This window comes from Mustela lutreola, chromosome 4 (genome assembly GCF_030435805.1).
Source record: "Mustela lutreola isolate mMusLut2 chromosome 4, mMusLut2.pri, whole genome shotgun sequence".
Classification (NCBI taxonomy): Eukaryota; Metazoa; Chordata; class Mammalia; order Carnivora; family Mustelidae; genus Mustela; species Mustela lutreola.
In genome coordinates, this window is record NC_081293.1 from 135,357,143 (window position 1) to 135,378,904 (window position 21,762).

The window sequence follows — 21,762 nt, forward strand, 5'->3', positions numbered from 1 at the left end:
GGGACTGGCCGACTTTTCGGTCAGAGGCCAGATAGTAAACATTTTTAGACTTTGGAAGTCACACATTCCTTGTCCCAACTGCTCAATTCTGCCATTATATTGCTAAAAACAGCAATATATAAATTAACAAACATGACTGTTCTAATAAAACTTTACCAAAAAATGGGAGGCGGACCAGATTTGTTTAGCCCATGGGCCATCATTTGTAGGCCCTCGCCCCACGCCAAAGGATCAGCGAGGAAGAATACTGCAACATTATTTGGTAGAAATAAAAGAAATTAATGGCTCTGACTTTTTCAGTCAGGTAAGGGGCTAGGGTATTGGTTGAGGAATACAGGTGAGAGACAGAAGGAAATAGGTCTTAGAACCATCATCACAGGGCCAGATAGGGATCATACACCCAGAAAAGCAGTTTTAATTCTTAAATGGAGCCAGTCAACACTACTGGAACTAGGAGAAGAGAAAATCTATTTAAAAAAAACAAAACAACCTGGCGATTCACAGACCTGTACCCCTGGGGATAAAAATATATTATATGTTTATAAAAAATAAAAAAAATTATTAAAAAATAGAAAAAAAAAGAAAAAACAAAACAACAACAACAATAAAAAGAAGAACAAAAACCCAACCAATCTGGGAGTTGGCTAGTTCTCAAAAGTTCTTTGTGTTCCATAACCTAAATGCAAAGACTAAGCCATGATTTCAGCATACTGACAAATTTACTATCCTGAAGTCCAAAAAGAAGGGATTTCTGATTTCTCTTTCCAAGTCCCATTCCACAACCCACAACCCCACAAAGCCAGGTGCTGTATTTATGAGACAAGCAATCGAGCACTGGCCAGGACCCAAAGAAGAAATAATGAGGTAAGTGAATAAACTAATGAATATTTCTCAGCCCTAATTACAGCAGTAAGTGCCAAAGTTGTCAAAGAAATGTAATTCCCTAGTTCCTCTCTCTCTAGTCTTCGATGCAGAGATCTCCAAGGCAGAGGAAACATAGAATGCTACCTCCCCAAGAGTAACTCCAAAGTTTCCAAAGATATTGGACATCAAGTTTTCCAGTAATATGAGGAAATTGAGAGGAGCAAGCCGCAGACTCTCTCATTTCAAAAAATGGCTTTTAAAAAAAAAAAATGGCTTGGGCTCCTCGCATTTCCTATCAGGACCCAAAGCTGGTTTCAGGCTTCCCACATGCTGTGAAGAAGAGTGTCACATGCCAGTCAAACCTCTCCTAAGCGGAAGAAAGACTGGCAGGGCCCGATGGATACACTTCCATTTCCTTTTAATGATACCCTGGAGAAATGGACACAGCTTTCAGGCATCTTGATCAGGGAAGCAGATAAAAGTATCACACTGAGCTGGAGAATCACCACAGCTGGAAAGACAAGAATAGTTGCCACCTATTTGAACTTGCTAATTTGCGTAAATCCGACAGAGCGAGGCTTGTCAATGAGAATGCTTTGGCACTGTCAGTCTCACCCTGGGAGGATTTCCGTCATTCTGCCTTTTGTCCCTGTTGACTAAGAGCAGTGTAGGATACTGCTCTTCTATGTTTGTCCCCTCAGATCATCCGTTTACCGAGTAATAATGCAGATCTTGACTCCATGGTCAGAAAATGGGGTTTGCACTCTTCTGTGGTAATGGCGGTTGTAGGAATCGTTTCAGAGTCACCTCTGCATTGGAGAGTGGTGGAAAAATCCAAGCTCCGGACCCCAAGAATTGTTCAATGTTATGACACCACACATTTTGTTTTCCACGGTCATGAATGGGGTACTTCGTGCTTAAGGCCTGGGCACGTCCATCTCAAGGGAAGCCCAGGAACCATGATAAATAACCCAAGACAGGAAAGTATCAGAAGCTTATGCACTGGGGCTGGAAATCTATTTTCAAGATTAAATGCACAAGGTTGTCAGCAAGCAACACTTTGCCTTCTGGGCGTTGTTATTCCTGACCTCACTTCTCTTATTCACTAGTTGAGGCCCTGTAGAAGATAGAGCAACACTGTTGCTGCTTTTAACATTAAGACTATGGAACACTTATGAGAAGTTAGACTCCCTGTCTTTCCAGAACCCTAAGGGAACAACTGCCCCAGTTTTGCAGAGAGAATTCTAACGTAGGAAAACTGGAGCGCTTGCCGGAGATCACATAGCTGGGGTGGGTGAAAATTCAAGGCCAGGTGTGTCTGGCCCTAACCCTCTGTTCTTATCCAGACACAGGCCAATGGACCCCGAGTAGCTGCACAAAGTCCTTGGGTTTTCTTCCTAGGAAGGGAAAGGCCAGCGTGTGCACCCCCAGAGACCAGCCAGAGACCCCCAGCATTGCCACAGTAGAGAAGGCAGGGGTCGTGAAGAAGTGTTACAACACTCATAATTTTTATTATTTGATTTAAATTCAATTAGCCGACACAGAGTGCATCATTAGCTTCAGATGTGGCAACATTTCTGACTCAATAAGCATTAGCTCGCTCTTGGTTAAAAAAATAGCTTGCATCTGTGCAGTATACACTGGGAAAAGCACTTGTCCTTTGCAAGCTGCTTTCACATACAAACTCATTTGCTCCGCAGAGCAGCCTTAGTAAGATGAAGCCCTCCAAAACACAAACACAAACACACACACACACACACACACACACACACACACACACACACACACACACGGGTTGTACCTGAAATTTGAAAGGACAACAGAAAAACAAGGAAACAAACATATAATGAAAATTGAATCCGGATCATTTATCAGAGCAACAATATAGGAGAAGAAAATAAGTCTCTCAATGCATACCATTACATAAGCCTGTTACTCTGTTTCTGGGCTAGGGCACAAAGGAAAAGCAGGAGCAAAGGATAGTGGGGGTGGGGGTGGGGGTGGGGATGGGGGGCAAAAAGAGGAGAGACTTGAAGCCTGTTAGCTCCAGAGGAGACAAAGCTTTCAGAGCAACTCTCCTGAAAGAGAAGGCATTTTCTCCATTGCTTTCTGTATTATTTTTAAATAAACTTGGTCTGAAGGGCTGGGGGAGGACTTTTGACAATCTGAGCTGTCAGTCCCTGCGTCGACAGTTGCTATTTTTTCCTATCGCTCTTTCATTCCTTCCCCGCGTCTCATCGCATCTCGTAGGTGCAGGAGCGGCATGCTTCCGCCCCTGCAGCAAGGCTGCTCCCTCCTCGCCCCGGAGCTCCCAGCAAGCAACCCCTGGAGCTCGGCAGGAGGAAACCACAAGTCCGGCTAAGAGAGAGGCCAGGGCCAGAGCTTCACATGACATGAGTTGTGGTAGACTGCAGTCCAAAGAATACGAGGTTTGAATACAGATAATTACTGCAGACATTCGCAACAAACTCTAGAATCAAACAGGGTGGAAGCTCTTTGCTACCTGGGTTTCGAGAATAACCAGGAGCACCTGCCTTGTGGGCTTAATTTTTTTTTTTCTTAAGAGAGTATCTAGATCATCGTTAATAACAAACAGTGACATACCAGGTTCTACCCTATCATTACTAAAGTCACTAAGTTTCAAAACATTTTAGTAAGGATCTAAAATGGAATGATACCGTGCACACAAAAGAACTTATCAACCTGTCAAAGGTTTTCAATGATCTAGCTTCAGTAAAATGCAGCGTATTTTGAAGTGTGATAAGCCTAGGTTTTGGGTGGGTTTTTTTTTTTTTTAATTTAACCTGAAATTCCCTTTTTAGAGCTATCTGCCCACACTATATAATCCATGTAAAGCCATGATAGGGGTGTCATTTCCTGTTACGTCTTCGAGTAAACAGCTTTGGAAGATGCTTCTGATCAAAATACCAATAACTTTATGGTAGCTTTCTTCAGCTTGTTTTCTCGGGCACTGCCCTCACAAACCAAATCTCCAGCAAGAACAAAATCAGTTTTGCTGTGAACAATCCAACATCTATCAAATGGGTAAGCCCTCCCACACTCCCCTTTCTGAGTTAATCCTGACAGATAAGAGTTGCAAATAAAAACCTCCAAACATGGACTTCCTCTCATCCCTGTGGATTAAAAGCATGCACTCCCCAGCTGAGAAACTTCACAACAGATTTTAGATTCTTTTTAGGATTTTTGTATCATTTCTTGCATTCGTGAAGATTTGCAGGTAGAGCAGCCCTCCATTTGGAAGTTTGCATGTGTCTCATGTAACTAACTTTCAAGCATTTACTGATTACTAAAAACTGTGCACAGGATAGTTAAACAAAAGCAAGTGGAATTATACTAAAATGGTTACATGACAGTTATCATAAGATCAACTAAGTATTCCAAGAGAAAAAACTCTCAAACAAAACCACCTTACCTCGTTGGCTTGCCGACCAAGTGGGAGGAAGATAAGCTGGTGTCTGAACTCCGAGATTTTATACAGCAGTGGGTTTGGCCTGAGGACCTGCAACATAAGCATCATCTGCGAGCCTGTAGAAATGCAAATACTCAAATACCCACACCTGAGTCAGGCCCCCTGGCGGTGGGGTAGTGCCTGGCAACCCTCTTCATAAGCCCTCAGGATGAATGTGATACCTGCACCCATTCGAAACCACTGGTATAATAGCGATGGGTTGAAACTGAAGTTAAGTAGAAACATTTACCACTTAAAACTTGTACCATTTGATGACTTTCAAAACAACACCAGCTTTTTTCAATGAAATTTTAAATTTTAGAACAGTTTCACATTTGCATGTTGCAAAGATGGTACAAAGTTCCCATACACCCCATCCCCAGTTTCCCCTGCAAAGATCTTGCTTTAGTATAGAACCACTGTCATAATTAATAAACCTATTTTGACACATTATCCATTAACGACAGCCTCTACTTTATCCAGGGCTCCTTAGATTTTGTCTCATGTCTTTTTTTTTTGTTGTATGATCCCATCTAGATACCAAATTGTATTTAATCATCATGTCTGCTTATGCCTCTCTTGGTTGTGATAGTTTCTCCAACTTTCCTTGTTTTCAATGGACTTCACTATTTTGAGGGGTACTAGTTAAGTAGTTGTAGAATTCCCCTCAATTAGGATTTGTCTGATATTTTACTCATGATGAGATTAGGGTTGCACATTCAGGGGAGAGAGACCACAGAGTTAAAGTGACATTCTCATCTCACCATATCAACAGTACAAACTATCAACATGACCTATGATTGATGTTACCTTTGATCACCTGGCTGAGGTAGTGTTTGTCCGTTTTACCACCACAAAGTTATTCTTTTTGTCCCCTTTCTGTACTGTTTTCTTTAGAAGTAAATAACTATGGGAGTTATTTAGAGGGAAGGTGTGTGTCACCTACTTGAAGGCAGAACATCTACATAAATCAGCATCAGAGTTTCACACCTGAAAATAAGTAAAACCAAGTTTCATATTTGAGATGTTTCTAGAAGGAATTAGAAGCATAAACGGGGTGAATAATCAACATTAAAAAATAAAACCTTATCATGACTCAGGAGATGTAGCTGCCAATGGAGGTAAAAATATGGCTGAACAATGGCAGATGATGCAGAAAAATCACAACCTTATCCTTGGCAGGTGGCATTAGGAATGGTAACTACAAATGTCTCTGCTGTGACTTTTATGTCTTTTACCTCCAGGTTATCTTTCCAATCTGTGATATTCCACAGTAATTCCCAACCTTGGCTGCTCATCGATTACCTGGGGGGGGTGGTTTGTGGGTGAAGTGTGAGTATTGGCATTTAAAAAGCAACCCAGATGGCCCCAGTGTGCAACGGGGGTCGGAAAACCCACTGCTCCAAGCGTGGTCATCCTCCTCAGGTGATAACTTTGAACTCATGCACAGAGTGGGGAACCAGAGGATGAGAGTAGAGGGCAAAGCATGAGTTTTCAGAGCACATGCATGTGCTGCTAAGATAGCACAGTGGTGGTGAGAATTAACTCCAGCACACTATGAAATTCTCAGGAGAGAGATCATCTGGAGGAGGGCAAACAAGAAAAAGCAAGTGGTGTTCAGAGATGCATGAGGCATGGCCCTACTGTCGAAGGTCTCACCAAATACCGTGAATCCTGAGAAAAGGAACAGGGATGTCAATGGTGGTAGTTAGTTGGGGTAGAGCCAATGTTTACTGAGTTTTTGCTTTAGGCCAGGGCTAAATTCTGTTCTCTTCTATTTGCAACCCAGTGAAGTAGGTACCATTACTGCCAATTTACAGATGAGGTACACTGCCCAAGGTCTATGTGGCCAAAAATGGGTCTCAAAACCCGGCAATTCACCTCCAGAGCCTTTGTTCCAACCATTTTCTCCCCGCTTTCTTACCTGTATGCCACATCTGTGGGAACACAAAGGAAGAAATGATTCAGTCCAGGAATGTTAAGGGAAGGCTCTCAAGAAGGGGGTTATAGAAACTAAGTAGAAGAGAGGAAGTTTAATCTGGAGTTGGTGTGAAGCACAGTTTGGTTGAGGGGCAGATGAAACAAAGACCCCGTTAATTCAGTTGTTCATTGCCAAGATCCATGCTTGAGGTAGGAGAGTTGGAAGCAGTCAAAGATAGTGGTTGGGAATGTTCACAAATTTAATAAAGGCATATAAGATGAGGAAGAAACCAATCTCTGTTACCAAATGCTAGGTATCTCCCATCATCTTCTCTCCACTCTTCATTGCCCTGCTCTTTGTGCAAGGAAGTCTGTCTGGCCAACACGGAATCCTGGTCACTGGTTTCTGAAGAGTTCAGCCCACTGTGGAGCCCAAGCAAGAAATCAAAGGGAGACAGAAGAGTGGTGTCAGGGCATCCTTTCCTCAGCCCCCTTCTGATATTTGCTTGGGTCTGACTGTCTCCTCAAATGAAGAACACTGCTCCTCTCCCAGTGGCCATCTCTATATGACTCTAGCCTTCTAGTTCCTTTCACTTTCTTCCAGTTTCTTAGGCCTTTGGTTAGTGATGAGATATCTACTGTCTCTAGCCCAGAGTTCCTTGTCCACACCTTTAAAACAGTTTCTTTGTAAATAAGCCCTTCTCTGATACCTCTGCTTCCTGTTGAGATCCCAATGAACACATAGTACTAAGTGCAAATTCACTTTTATTCTGCCTGTTCCCTTTGGCAGTGGTGGTGCTTAGAGATGTTCTTCCACAACCCACATGGAAACATAATTAATGACCACATGTATCTGTGGTGCTGACTTTCGGTTTCCGTGTTTCCATGGTAAAAGGGCATAACTAAGTAGCCCTAAAAGTAACTCCCTGTGCAATCTTCTCATTCCAGTTCTGATTCCTGTATACCTACAAATAAATAGTAATAATGTAAAACCAATGACTATAAGTAGGCAATATTCTGTTCCTTTGCTTAAATACATTTTCTCTCTTTTTGAGATAATGATTTAATGTTGGACTTTACTGCTCTCTGTCATTCACTCACATCCTTCTGGTCTTGTGCTTTTTTTTGGTAAATCTTTTGCCCAAATCCTTAGAGTATAGAAATGCTTAGTTCATATGATTAACAATGCTATTAGTTTATAAAGAATCAATTAAAATTTTTTTAAAACCCTAACATTTATTGAATATGATGTGCAAACACTGTAATTTCATGCTCTTTTAAATCCTTACAGGAGACGATAGGGTAGATAATGTTAGCTCCATTTACAGGTAGAGGGAAAGAGGCTACATGAGAAAGAACCTACACTGGGGTTCCTGTAAGAAGTAGGTGGACACCTACACCAGGCTCCAGGTGAGCACATTATATGTATCTTTATCCACATATCAACCTCTTCTTTGCTCTTGTTTCTTTTCTTCCTTCTCTCTTTTCATCTTTTTTCTCCTATTTGCTTCACATCTACCTCCTCCCTCATCTCTTCCTCCTAACCCATAAACACGAACATCTCTCCGAATACTTGCTATGTCCCGGGCCATGTTCTGGTAGCTGGGGATAGAGAAAGTTTAAAGATAGGACTTTGATGGGTACATATTCTAGGTGGACTATAGATCACAGGTACTTGACTTTTTATTACTTATAATTATCTTTTAAAAAAGAAACATAGGCAAACATGCTAAGTGAAAGAAGCCAGAAACAAAAGACCACATATATATGATTCCTTTTACATAAAATTTCCAGAATAGGAAGATCCATAGAGACAGAGAATCTATTATTTTTGCCAAAGCTGGTTGTGGTTGAGGGTGGGGATGGGTGTGACTGTGAATGGGTATGTGTTTTTTCTCAGAGGTGATGAAATGTTCTGAAATTAGATGGTGGTGATGGTTGCACAACCTTGGGAATATGCTAAATCCACCTTAAGAGGGTGGATTTTATGATAGGTAAATTATATCAATAAAACAATTATTATTTTTTTTGAAAAAGGAAAGCATAGGCAGCACATACTGTGTACCCATAAAAGACGTATAAGCAATGGGTGGTAGGGGGTTCAGAAGACAGGCCAATGCCCTTGTTGCAGTGGTGGGCAAATGTTTCTTGCAGGAAGTTCCTTGAGAAATTTCAGTGAAACTTTCAGAACTTTCTTCTTTTCCTCTTATTTTCTCAAATCAAGTCAGTAAGGATAAAAGATGATAGGTGGAGCTCCTACTTGGAAAGGAAAGGCTGGGAATTTGTGAAAGGAGAGAATGTGGCTTAAATCTCTAAGAATCTAAGAATAGAGTAAGAATGGACCCACAGTGAAAATAAACTACCTACTATGATATTTTATGTATACACACACACGCACACACACACATCATATAAATATACATACATATGAATGAAAAGTCCCCCAAATTTAGTTTGGGCTTTAACGCAAATATAATGATTTTTCTCCCAGAGTGCAGGAGGTCTTTTTGATAAATTGTATGTGTAAGTTTGACATTGTTTGAATAATAAATCCCTTGCCTCTTTTATTTTTGACATAGAGAAAGAGAAGCATTCCCAATGAAAGTGATTTTCCATGCTGTCTGGAGCTAACCAAATGGATTTAGACAAAGGCCTCTTTGGTAAGAGATATAAACACTTGATTAAACAAGCTTGTAGGTAGGGGTAGGAAAATGAGACATCTCTGTAATTGCTCCGTATGGACAATGCAAAGTCTGGCAGCATTTAACATTTCCTATTCTGTTATACCTGATTAGAGGTTTCAGTTTTAGGATGTAAATGAGAATGTGGCACATATCACTACTAATGGATCTGATATCTCGGGCAAAGGTTGCTTTTCTAATCATTATTTTCCTGGGCTGCTTCTAAAGCTGTTCAATTTTTCCAGTTATGCAAAATTCCCTTTGCAATTAAATAATTTAGAGGGGAAAAAAACCCTCAGTGAAGTCACAGGGATTCCCAAATCCACATCAGACCTGATGTGTATATAAAATGTGTTCTGTGACTATATAGATTGATATAAAAATCCCATTTGTTTCATTGTTGTCTCGATTCAATACATTGTCCTTAGCATGATAACACAACTGTGTAATTCTGGGATTAATATCTCTGTCTCTGCCACTAAAATGTAACAACTGCAAGCCTAGGGCTTTCCCCAGTTTGCTTGCCATTACACCCTGACATGGTAACTGACAGTCGGTATTCAATAAATATGTGTTAAGCGAATAATGAGAATCCGATGAGAAGGTGATACATGCAATAAATAGTAAAGGTCTTTAAATACTTCAGCAATGTAAACTAATGATCTGTGATGAATCTAGTGAGAGGGAGCTGTTAATGGTTTGCTGAGTGATGCTCACCCAGCTGCGTCCCCCTACTTTTGTGCCCCTCTCCCCTCCCATTTCTTCCCCTTCACGGAAGGCAAGATAAGACACGTGGTGTTGGGTCTTGCTGGAGAGAAAGAATTCCCAGAGTTTCGTTGCTTAAACTGTCAATTCTAGGTGAACACAGTAACTTTCTTAGAAAGGAGTGAATGGCTAAGATGCTGGTCACCAATTCCAATGTGTGCAGGGTTTCCCCGACACATCCAAGGAATTCTCCGACACCAGCTGCATGTCCTGTGATTCAACTCAATTCTGACACCCTCTCCCTGGAGATGGCATCAGATCCCGCAGGTGAAGGGCTCAGTCCCACAACACTGCCCCATCTCAGATGCCATGTGCCCATCCAGCTCGTTACCTGCACGTCTTACTTCCGGCCAGCTGGATGAGGTCCCCAGGACTCCCTTCTTAGGTTTGGTTCATTCGTTAGAGTGGCTCACAGAACTCAGGACACCAGTTTATTTACCAGGTTATGGTTTATAACAAAGTAAATATTATTACAAATATGTGTTACAAGTTCCAATAATATCAAGGATACAAACCATCTGTCAGATGAAGAGATGTAAAAGGTGAAATCCTGAACGAGGCAGCTTGCATCTCGGTAGAGTCTGACTCGTGGAGGTGTTCTGGTGTCCCGATCTGAATGCTCTCTGGACTCTCTTCTTCTGGGTTTCTATGGAGGCTTCATTATGTAGGCATGATTGGTTAAATCATTGGCAATTGGCAACTCAGTCAACCTCCAGCTCCTCCATTCCCCTGAGGTCAGAGGGCTGGGACTGAAAGTTTCATCCCTCAAATTACAAGGTTTTCCTAGCAACCAACCCCTATCCTGAAGGGGTGTCCCAAATCCACCTCATTAACATAACAAAAGTAACTCTCATTACTTGGAAAACGCCAAGGGTTTTAGGAGCTATATGCCAAGAAAAGTGCATGAAGAACAAATCTATACTTATTATAAATTGCCATATCACAATGGCCCATGACTGCCAAGAGGTAGTAATATAAATAAGAAAGAAGGTGCAGTGGAGTTCCAAAATTCTTCAAGGGCCAGGGCTCAGAGCCCTGTTTTCCTTTTTATTTTTTTAAAAGATTTTATTTATTTATTTATTTGAGAGAGAGTGAGCACAAGCAGGGGAAGGGGCTGAGGGACAAACAGACTCCCCGCTGAGCATGGATGGAGCCCCACTTGGAGCTTGATCCCAGGACCCTGAGATCACAACCTGAGGCAAAGGCAGAGGCTTAATGGACTGAGCCACCCAGGTGCTCCAGGGCAGTTGTTTTAAATTCATGATTTGATTTCTCGGGCATCATATTATCAGGTCATTTTAGACACATTCCCGGTAAACTGAAGTTGAGAATAGTGCATGAGAAAACTAAAAGAATAAATTAAATCGATGTAATGAATTCTGATGCCTACTTACCAGTTTTAAACTAATAGCTTGAGATTTCAAATAGCAAGAGCCCCATGATTTATTTTTTTTTCCCACTGGAGTCCCTTGCCCAATGAAGCAAACTAAAAACATTTTTAGAGTTTGTCTTCTTTAGCATTTCGTTTTTAAAATGATTTCCAGAAGTATAAGATCCTGAACATTCATTTGAAACTGATTATTTCCGGGGCGCCTGGGTGGCTCAGTGGGTTAAGCCGCTGCCTTCAGCTCAGGTCATGATCCCAGGGTCCTGGGATCGAGTCCCACATCGGGCTCTCTGCTCGGCAGGGAGCCTGCTTCTTCCTCTCTCTTTCAGCCTGCCTCTCTGCCTACTTGTGATCTCTGTCTGTCAAATAAATAAAATCTTTAAAAAAAAAAAAAAAAAAAAAAAAAAAAAAAGAAACTGATTATTTCCAATGAAGCATGACATTATGGAAAAACAAGGAAGCAATAAAACATTTTAGATGATGATTCATGTCCATAGGATTTATGCAAATCTAGCCTCTCTGATTACCCAACACAAGTGATAGGTGCAAATTTTTGCTTTGAATATAGCCCCAGAGAGCAGTGATTTATTAGGCTACAAGACTTGTGCCAATTATTTGCGAGTGTATATGAGTAAAATCGAGTTAGGCATTGTTTTTCTAGTCCCAATCGACAAACTCTGCTCAGCTACTTTAGGCATATAGAACAGAGTGAAAATCAAATAAAAAACAGTCTGGCTTTTGCTGCTCTGGGGAGAAACCAGAACTTTTGCTGGTTCATAAAATGTAATTCTGAATGTAAAGTAGAATAATAGGAAGGAGCATAGATAAGATGTTAGCTGAATGGACCCTCAGAGATGGTCAGTTCAGCTCATCTCACACATGAGAAAATCGGCTCCGAGTCTGACCTCCTTGGAAAGACACAACTTCATTAACATAACAAGGGAGGGAAGCAACAGTCGCCAATCTAAGTCAAATGTGAACATAATAAATATTGAGGAAATTAAAGCTTTGGCTCTTAAATATGTAAGTCCTAGAAAATGTTTATTCACTGCAAGTTACACTAATACATTTAATTGTGATGCAAAGCAAAAGTTGCATGCTTTCTTTCGGCCATGAAAATGAGCTTTTATTACCTGAGCAGGTTGGTGCTCTGGACAGAATAAAAGCACCCTACAGATGTTTACATCCTGAAACCAGAATCTGTGATGATAATGCCTTACAAGGTAGAAAGAACTTTGCGAATGCTGAGGATCTTGAGATGAGGAGGTTATCCTGGAACTAATCATATATGTGGGCCCACTGTACTCACAAGAATCCTTCTAAGAGGGAAGCAAGAGGGTGAACGTCAGAAGAGAAGATATGACAACAGTAGCAGAGATGAGAGACAGAGAGAGATACTTGAACATGTTAAGCAAGCTTAGGAATGAAGGTGTCCTCTAGAGTCCAGAAAAGGCCAGGGAAGGCAATCTCCCCCAGGGCCGCCAGACAGAATACAGCCCCGCTGATCCACTTTGGCCCTCCATGCCAAACTTGGGAACAGGGATCTTTATTGAAGCGGAGAGCACTGGAGCTGATGTCTGCCTCCTTGGACACACTTATCATCTCCCCATCTGAGGCCCCCGTGCTCTCCAGAGCACTCTGAAAGAGCAAGATGTGAGGGCTTTACTGTGGGATCCATACAAACTCTATCGCTACTCCCTTCTCAGTTTCAGAGGAAGCCAAATACTGTTGTCTTCTCTCAATGGACCTTTGCCCCTCCTCTCACAAACTTTGGAGGCCAAGTATGCAAATCCTTAGAGGACAGGTTGACCTTTTCCTCTCCTTTACATGTATATTTTGAGGAGAAGGATATGTGATATTCTCCAGCCCAGGAGAGATTTAATTTTTTTTTTTAAAGATTCTATCATTTATTTGACACAGAGAAATCACAAGTAGGCAGAGAGGCAGGCAGAGAGGGAGAGGGAAGCAAGATCCCTGCTGAGCAGAGAGCCCGATGCAGGGCTCAGTCCCAGGACCCTGAGATCATGACCCGAGCCGAAGGCAGAGGCTTAACCCACTGAGCCACCCAGGCGCCCCAGGAGAGATTTAATTTTGAGTGATTTTTAAAATCTATAGTCAATCAATCCATTCAACACTGATGTCTTATCAACTGGGTCAGTCACTGGGCCAGGAACTGGGGGTACAAGGCACCTCATCTTTTACCCTCTCAGCAACCATGACTTTTCTAGCCTTCAATAGTCTAGCCTCCTGCCCTTTCAAAATAACCTTCTTTCTGGCTTCCTTTACTTAGGTCATATCTGCAGTCTCTCCTTAATGATGGCCAAGGTATGTCTTTCAAGAAAGGCACTGTCTAATATGATAGCTCCTAGCCACAGACAGCTATGAAAACATACATCTCAACAAATTAAAAACTCCATTTTCTCTGCCTCACCAGTCACATTTCAAGCACTCAATAACCACATGGGTTTGGAGCCACTATAGTGAATAATGTATACAGAGGACAGTTTTCATCATCACAGAAAGTTTTATTGGAAAGCCCTGTTCTTTTTTTTATATTTTATTTATTTATTTGACAGACAGAGAGCACAAGTAGGCAGAGAGGCAGGCAGAGAGGGAGAGGGAAGCAAGATCCCCGCTGAGCAGAGAGCCCGATGTGGGGCTCGATCCCAGGACTCCGGGATCATAACCTGAGCCGAAGGCAAATGCTTTAACCCACTGAGCCACCCAGGCGCCCCTGGACAGCCCTGTTCTTAAATGGAAATCTGTTCAAGTCTTTGCCTCCCAGTTTCATGTTTCTATTTGCCAAAAAGAAAATATACTCTTGTAGTACAAGCCTCTTGTACTACAGCCCCTTGGTGTGCTGGTGTGCTGGCCCTTACCACTGGACCACAGCCTTTGGTACAGCCCCTTGGTGTGCTGGCCCTTACCACTGTTTAGTGTCACCATCCATCAGACACCATCAAACACTCCATTCCTGGATCCCCGTCCTCTTTCTGTCCCTGGCCATGTCTCAGCTGCCGTTGTGTTCTCTGTGAAGCCTTCACTACTCTTCCTGTTTTACTGAGAGTTATGTGAACTGTCTTTAAACAGCATTTTATACTCTACTTGTATGTTTGAACATTTGTCTTTCAGTGGCTTGTAAACTCCTTGGTGACAGGAACATGTCCTACATACATACACTTACATATACTATATATATATATACATATATATATATATAGGATATATATGATATATACATATATACACACACACATATATATATAAAAAATGTGGTTTTTAGTCAGATGAGTAAATTGACTACTCAAGTACCATAAAGTGTTGAGAAATATTCTTAATCTCTTTCCTTAGAATTCTTTTCAAATGGATTACTCTGTCTTTGGAATTGGTAAGGGGCAGTTCTTCCAACAGGCTGCCCAGTCACATATGGAATATGAGTTTGGATTCTGACGAAAAGGTAGAATCACACATATAAAAATTGTACTCCTTTTCAGAAAAAGCTACATTGACATAGATCAATGTAGATCACTATGTTTCCAACTATACAGAAAGGTAAGATTTGTGCCATGGATATAACTTTATATAGTAATCATACAAAAGAATGTATCAGGAAAATTTTCCAAAGAGAACACTTATTAGGGCTCAATTCTCTGTTCTATTTTATTTGATCAAATTGCTTCCCCATCCATGGAGAACCATCTAGTTTAATTTAGTAATGCAAGTATCAGTGTAACTCACCAAGGAATCTTAGTAAAACCACTAGTCTCTAAGGAATGATATTTTGATGCCTCATTTTCATAAGAATTAGGTTGTGTAGGGGCACCTGTGTGGCTCAGATGGTTAAGCATCTGCCTTCAGCTCAGCTCATGATCTCCAGGTTCTGGGATCAAGTCCCACACCAGCTCCCTGCTCAGCGAGGAGTCTGCTTCTCTCCCTCTCTCTCTCTCTCTTTCTCTCTCTCTCTCCCCACTGCCATTCTCTCTCTCTCTCAAATAAATTAATAAAATCTTAAAAAAAAATGGAGCTATACATATAGTGTTATACACTAGAGAATGTAGAGAAGTCGATGTTGATTTTCTTTACAAACATGGAATTTAACTTGAAATATGGAACTAAGTGTTGAATGATTGGACTCGGCTCAATATCATATTTCATGGGGGATTTGATTTCTATTTTAGTTTCAAGTAAATGGAATTGTATAAAAATAATACCTGCTCTTTATTGGAGGCCTCCCATGTGGGCTGTCCCTTTGCTAGATGCCTCATTTCTACTTCTCACTTAATTTCCACAAACCATCTTTGTTGTAGGTACTATTATGTCCATTTTCACATGATAAAACTGAGGCTCAGGAAAGAAAAGTAACTCATGCAAGACTACACGGCCAGAAAAATGCCAGAGTCAGGGTCTGAAGACAAATCTGAAGCTAAAAGTCAACCTACTACGTTATACATTGGGGCTTAGATCAATTTAGAAGTGATGTACAAAATTTTTGAAGATAAGAAAAAAAGAACTTCTCTTAGTGGAAAAAACAACCAGATAATAGCAAAGAATATAAGGCAGCTGTTCACACACATTAAATTCCGGGTATCAGAGTTTGCCTCCTGTTGGCCTTTCTCTGTCATTGTATGATCTCAAGCAAAGAGTAGGGGAAGTGAAAGTAGAAGATAAAGATTTAAAGCCTTTCTCTTCCTCTTGCTCCCAAAATTTCAGACTTCTTCAAAGTCTGAAATTTACATGGAAGAACTTAAAAAATAATTATGTTCCATTACAACAGGATATATACTGCTTAAATACTAAAATATCCCTTGTCTATGTACAGGAAAAAGTCTGGAAGGACATAAAAAAATGTGATAATAGTAGTTATGAGGAGTTCAATATTATTGTCATTAAGCTCTATAATGTAAAGTCATTTTGATATAACAAAAGTTAATTCTTGGGTAAATCAAGGACACAAATGAACGATTTGGTTAATCTAAAGTATGCCTCATTTTGTTTATTTCTAGAAAAAGTGGTGAATGATTCCTATCTCACTGGATTTTAGAGAAGATCAAATTTCCAGAGTCTCCAAGTAAAGATTTGAAGTACAATGTTTTTTGAGAGGGAGGGCAAGGACCGAATTCAAGGAGAGAGAGACCCTCTTTAGCAAAGGGACAGGTAATAAACAGCTCGGGGTGCTGTTTGAAGGATTAACAATGACACACATAAACACATAGTACAGGGCATTATATAAGAGTTGCTCCACAAATGGCAACACCAGTGTGGCTCCAAGCAGAGTATAAGGTAGTGACATGCAAACATCACTAAACAAAAGGCCAATCTAAGGGGAGCCTGGGTGGCTCAAGTTGGTTAAGTATCTGACTCTTGGTTTCAGCTCAGGTCATGATCTCACAGTCGTGATATCCAGCTCCACATTGAGCCTTGAGTGGAGCCCACATTGGACCCTGCACTCAGCATGGAGTTTCTTGGGATTCTCTCTTTCCCTCTCCTTTTCTCCTCCCTCTCCCCCTGCTTGTGTATGCTCTCTCTCTCTCAAACAAATAAAATTTTTAAAAGGCCAATTTGAATCCAAGATCTTGGACATCTATCCAAGACAAGCAGGCCAAATAATGGCTACAGTCCATAAAAGTACACAAAGCCTGGAGAGTCCAATGGTGGGACTAGAGATTTCCCCCACTAATGGGTGAAGTGCACAAGAGAAAATCTGTGCCTTGAGGTAATTGCAGTGCCAGTCAGAACAGGGAAACTGATGTGGTGGTCAGGACCAAGGTTGACTTGATGCTTGTCTGGTAAACAATTGGTTGAGACTCATCAAATTGCCTCTTTCTAAGACCTAAGAGCTAAGGGTAGGCTAGAACTCCAACAGGCATTTATGTGTCTTAAACTTCCACAATTAGAGAAAATCTTGAGCTGGTACCCAAGAAGACAGAGATATGCCAATGAAATACTGCTCCAAATCCACAGCTATCCATGATAATTCTGCTGGTTATTATTTCTAAAATTTAGACAGACTCTCCCATACTTCTGGTCTGACTCCTCCCAAGACTGGTATGTTGCCCCGTTTCTCCAGCAACAGGGTCTTCTATAAATTCTCTTCGCAAAACACTGACACGGGAGCCTCTGGGACCTGCTGCAGAGACACCATATCTCTCAGTGGGCTTCTCCTTGCTTTCCCCCTCCCCAAAACACTAATATTATTATTAGAAAAAAATACAAAGTTGATTTTTTTAAAGAACTTATATTATTTGTTAGAGAGCGTGAGAGAGAGAGAAAGACAGAGAGCACAAGCAGGTGGAGCAGCAGAGGGAGAGGGAGCCTGACAAGGAGCTTGATCCAGGACCCCAGGGATCATGACGTGAGCTGAAGGCAGACGCTTAACCAACTGAGACACCCAGGCACCCCTACAAAATTAATTTTAAGTGTAAACTTTTGCCAATTCAAATGGACAAAATAAAAGAAGTATCTCTTTTTAATCATCATAAAATCAACTCACATTTGTTAAGAGCTTCTTCTATACAGACCACTTTCTATCCATTCATTCAACAAATATTTATTGAGCTGTTCTGGAAGGGATGCTACTTCACAACAGTGACTGGATTGCCACTCTTACAAAGCACTGTCTTCTACTGAGGAGCAGATAGTGGGGAACAGAATAAATACATGAACAAGATGAATTTAGATTCTGATAAATACCATGAAGCAAAGAAAGCAAGGGAAATTACAGTGCTCCACTCAGACGCTGTCTTCAGGGAAGGTTCCCCTTAGATTTAGATTTGGAGCTGAGATCTGAATTATGTAGTGACATGTCAAGTCTGAGGGACAGCTACTTACTGAATGTCTGGGCCCCACCCCCACTCATAGGTTGAAACCTAATGTGATGGTATTTGGAGATGGAGCATTTGGGAGGTGATGAGGTCATGGGGCAAGGCCCTCATGAATGTGATTCGTGCCCTCACCAAAGAGACCCCATGATGATCCTCCAACATGTGAGGAAGCAGCAAGAAACCAGCCCAGCCATCTATGAACCAGGAAGTGCACTCTCACCAAACTCTGAATCTACCATTACCTTGATCTTGGACATCCCGGACTCCAGAACAGTGAGAATGAATATCTGTGATTACAAAGACACCCGCTCCATGGTAATTTATTTTATGGCATTTTTATTATAGCTGCTTGATGGACTAACACAAGGACCAAAGTTTAAGACAAAGGAAAATGCTGGTGTGGAGGCCCTAAGAAGGGTATACCTCGCATGCTCCAGGAACAGGGGAGGGCTGATGAGAACAAGGAAAGGTTAGATAAGAGGCAAGGGCCATGGCAAAGAGCTTGGCGTGGATTTTCAGAGCAGGAGGAGTCGCTGGCAGTTTCTAAACAAGGCACTGACCTGATTCCCATTTCCAAACTAACATTCAGGTTGCTTTCTGGCAGCTTAGAGGGGGGCAAGAGTAGAAACAAGAACACCCATGAAGCTGGGGCGTACATTGATCAGGCCAAAGGTCACAGAGACTAGATTAGGGCAGTGGTGGGGAAGCTGAAGAGAAGCAGGAGGGATAAAATGCAGGCATTCCTGGCTAAGATACAAGAGCTATGGGGAGATGTTGGATCCCTATGGCCGTAGAGTTGACAGATTTCATCCCAAGTTTGCTACGGAGTAGGAACGACAGAATGATCCTGGGCGACTTCCTGGCTTCTAGTTTGTTGAGCAACGTAATGGATAGGGTGCTGTTTCTTTCACATTATAGATGAGATAATAGAGCTTTAAGGAGATTGTTCAAAGGCACAGAGGTAGATAGGGAGCAGCGCAGTGAGACAAAGCCCAGGGATATGTGCTCCAGAGCCTGTCCTCTAACCACCATGGTGCTGGCTCACCATTGCTACATGTGTCCGACTCACTGCAATGGAGACTTAGTCTTATACATTCCAGCAGTGAAAATTCTTCGTACTTGTAGTCCATAAGCTTTCCAGAAAGGACAAGATAACCTAGGAATTCGAACAAAAAGTCCGTGACTCTTTCTCTTATGAGTAATTTCTGGCAGTTTTGGGCTGGTGATATTAATGCCAGGTGTTTCCCGGCCGTCTCTTTTTCTACATAATAGAGATAATACTGGCCATACATACTGTTTCCTGATTCTTTATCAAAGAATGCCAGAAAAATACAGTGAAAGGAGAATGAAAAATCTAAACATCTGCTTTGTTATTAAGTTCAAGTGCTAGTTTTCCTTTAGGACTATCTTATTTCCGTGGAGGCCAATGCTTTTTTCTAATGTGATTCTCACCCTGGAACTTTCCCCTTGCAGGATATTAAACACAACACACCTGTCCCTCTGTGATAACAGGAGTAGGTAAGAGGCTCAATCAATCATACCTTCCCAGCACTGTGCTCAGGGAGAATCCCGTGTTCAGAGTTATGGGTAGGCTGCTCTAAAGATTATGGACATTTATGTGGGACAGGAAGAGATGGTTTATCTTGCTCATTGAGACCCAAGTCTCGGCTTGCAGCTCTGAAGGGATTCTATGTGACCTCATGAGCTACCGCCAGCAGTTACTTTCACTGGGGTGTGGGGGTGGCATTTAGCATAAGAACACTTTGAAGAACAAGAGAAAGTTAAAAGCACAATTAATAAATTACATTACCTTTTTAAAATAGGGTCTATTTTTACATTGATTCCTGAGTTGCGACAAGTTTCTCATTTGAGAAGTTGCTGTTTTCACTGATGAAAGCCTAAAATCCGACTGCCTGCTCCTTCTGGGGATACATTTCCTGTATTCTCCTTGGCAACCAAAGCTGCCTTTGAGTTAAGAGTAGTAAGCAGGGGCTACAAAAAAGAGCGACACTTATGTGTTCTTGATACAAAGGAAACTCTAGGGATCAGGGAAGTTGGTAGTTGTTAGTCCATTCAGACTCTCACTTCCAGCAAATTCTGGGGATGCTGAACTTTAGCTCTTTATCCAATTTGTAAAGGTTTGCATGAACACAGAGAGTTCGGCAGGGCTCCCCTGTAAAGGAGCTTTGCACCTGATTTGTAGCCTAACACTTCCAAGTTTACTTGTGATGCTATTTGGACTGGTGAATCCCAATCTTTTTGCAAAGAAAGTAAGTCCCATAAGTCTGGGGCAGTTTTCTGGCTCTGGACAGATAGCTTCACCATCCTGTCCTGGAGCCACCCAGGGGACATAGATACTGAAATCGAACTTAATTTTATGGTAGGTGCTATAGATTTGGTCTTTTGTAGTGAAAATAGCTTCTTTAATCTCCTTCTCTTACTTCTCTAAGTTGTAGAGACTCTCTGGTAAAAGATAATTACATTTCTTAATTTCTTTTATTTTAAATTTATAGCGAAGACTTCAAAGAGATTGACGTCCCTAAAATGGGTCTTCCCAGCTGTGCAGTGTATGGGGCTCTTCTCCTGCCAGGGTGCTCTGGCCAGGATGAGGCCGAACAGAGGGAGAAGCTGTATGGAGCTGTTAGAGCAGCTTGTTGCAACCAGGTGAGCAGCAGACTCAAAGGGCTGTGTTGCTGTGGTTTCTCTCAAAAGGCAGCAAGTGCATAGTAACAGCTGGGTGTGGAGGTAAGAAACACAAGGGATTCAGATGAGATATATAGGGAGGGTGAGGAGGAGAAGCCGCACTGAAGACCCTCAAGACAGACGCCATGACTGTGACAAGAGTGGGGCCATGAAAGTGGAAAGGTAAATATCTCATGAATGGACCATCTGTCTTGGAAATCCTTCCAACATGGTTGAGAGGGTTATATTTTGAAAACAAAATATTTTCTCTTGGTCCTTTCTTTGGAAGGTCTTGGCATATCTCCCTACAGATACAGTGACAGAAATATCATCAAAGAGGCTAAGCCATGGCCATCTCCATCAGATCTGGTGGCAAAGGGGGGGGGCACCATGGCAGGAGGGGCATTTGGCTAAAAGGAGGAATAACATGGGTCATGCTTGCAACATGGATGAATTTGTCCTGTGTGGGCTTAGTGGGGAAGATGATAATTGTGGTTGGGTTAAGTACCGAATTTCCAATGTAAGAAAGCTGAACATGCATTGTGTCATTTGAAAAATGGTTAATTTGGAGGTAATGACACTAAGAGGACTACAGTCTGGTGTAGATGAAGGTGGTATGTGGCTTGAAGGTGATATGTGGCCTTGGCTCCTAAACTGGGGATGGGGGAAAATCTCCATGACAAAAGGTGACCCAGTAGGGTACCTTATGTAAATGTCCCCAAGACTGGCTTTCTAAAGTCAGTTGCATTGATCAAAATGCTGAAAATATTGTTTTCCACCTAGAAAAGCCAGCTGGAATGTGGACTTACATTGAATAAGGCCTGACTTCCAAACTTCTTATCCGATATTTGTTGATACTAATCATTGAATCTCTCCTGATCACCTCACTGATGGCAATTCATAGGAAAAAGAGAAAGAGAGAGAGATACAACCTGAGTAGGCCTTGATTTACATTTAACCACAAGCCACACAAAACTGTCTCAAAACAGATTTGTCCTAATTCTTCATTTGCAAAATTCAACAAAAATGGAATGAGAGTAGTCAGTAAATGACTTCATTCATTGCATGTTACGTAACTTTTTTTTCCCCTCATCTGTTGGTCCAAATAATCAAGCATCTTAAATTTAAATTTAAATCTTAAAGGCATGGAGCAGTCCCAGAGCCATGAGAAAG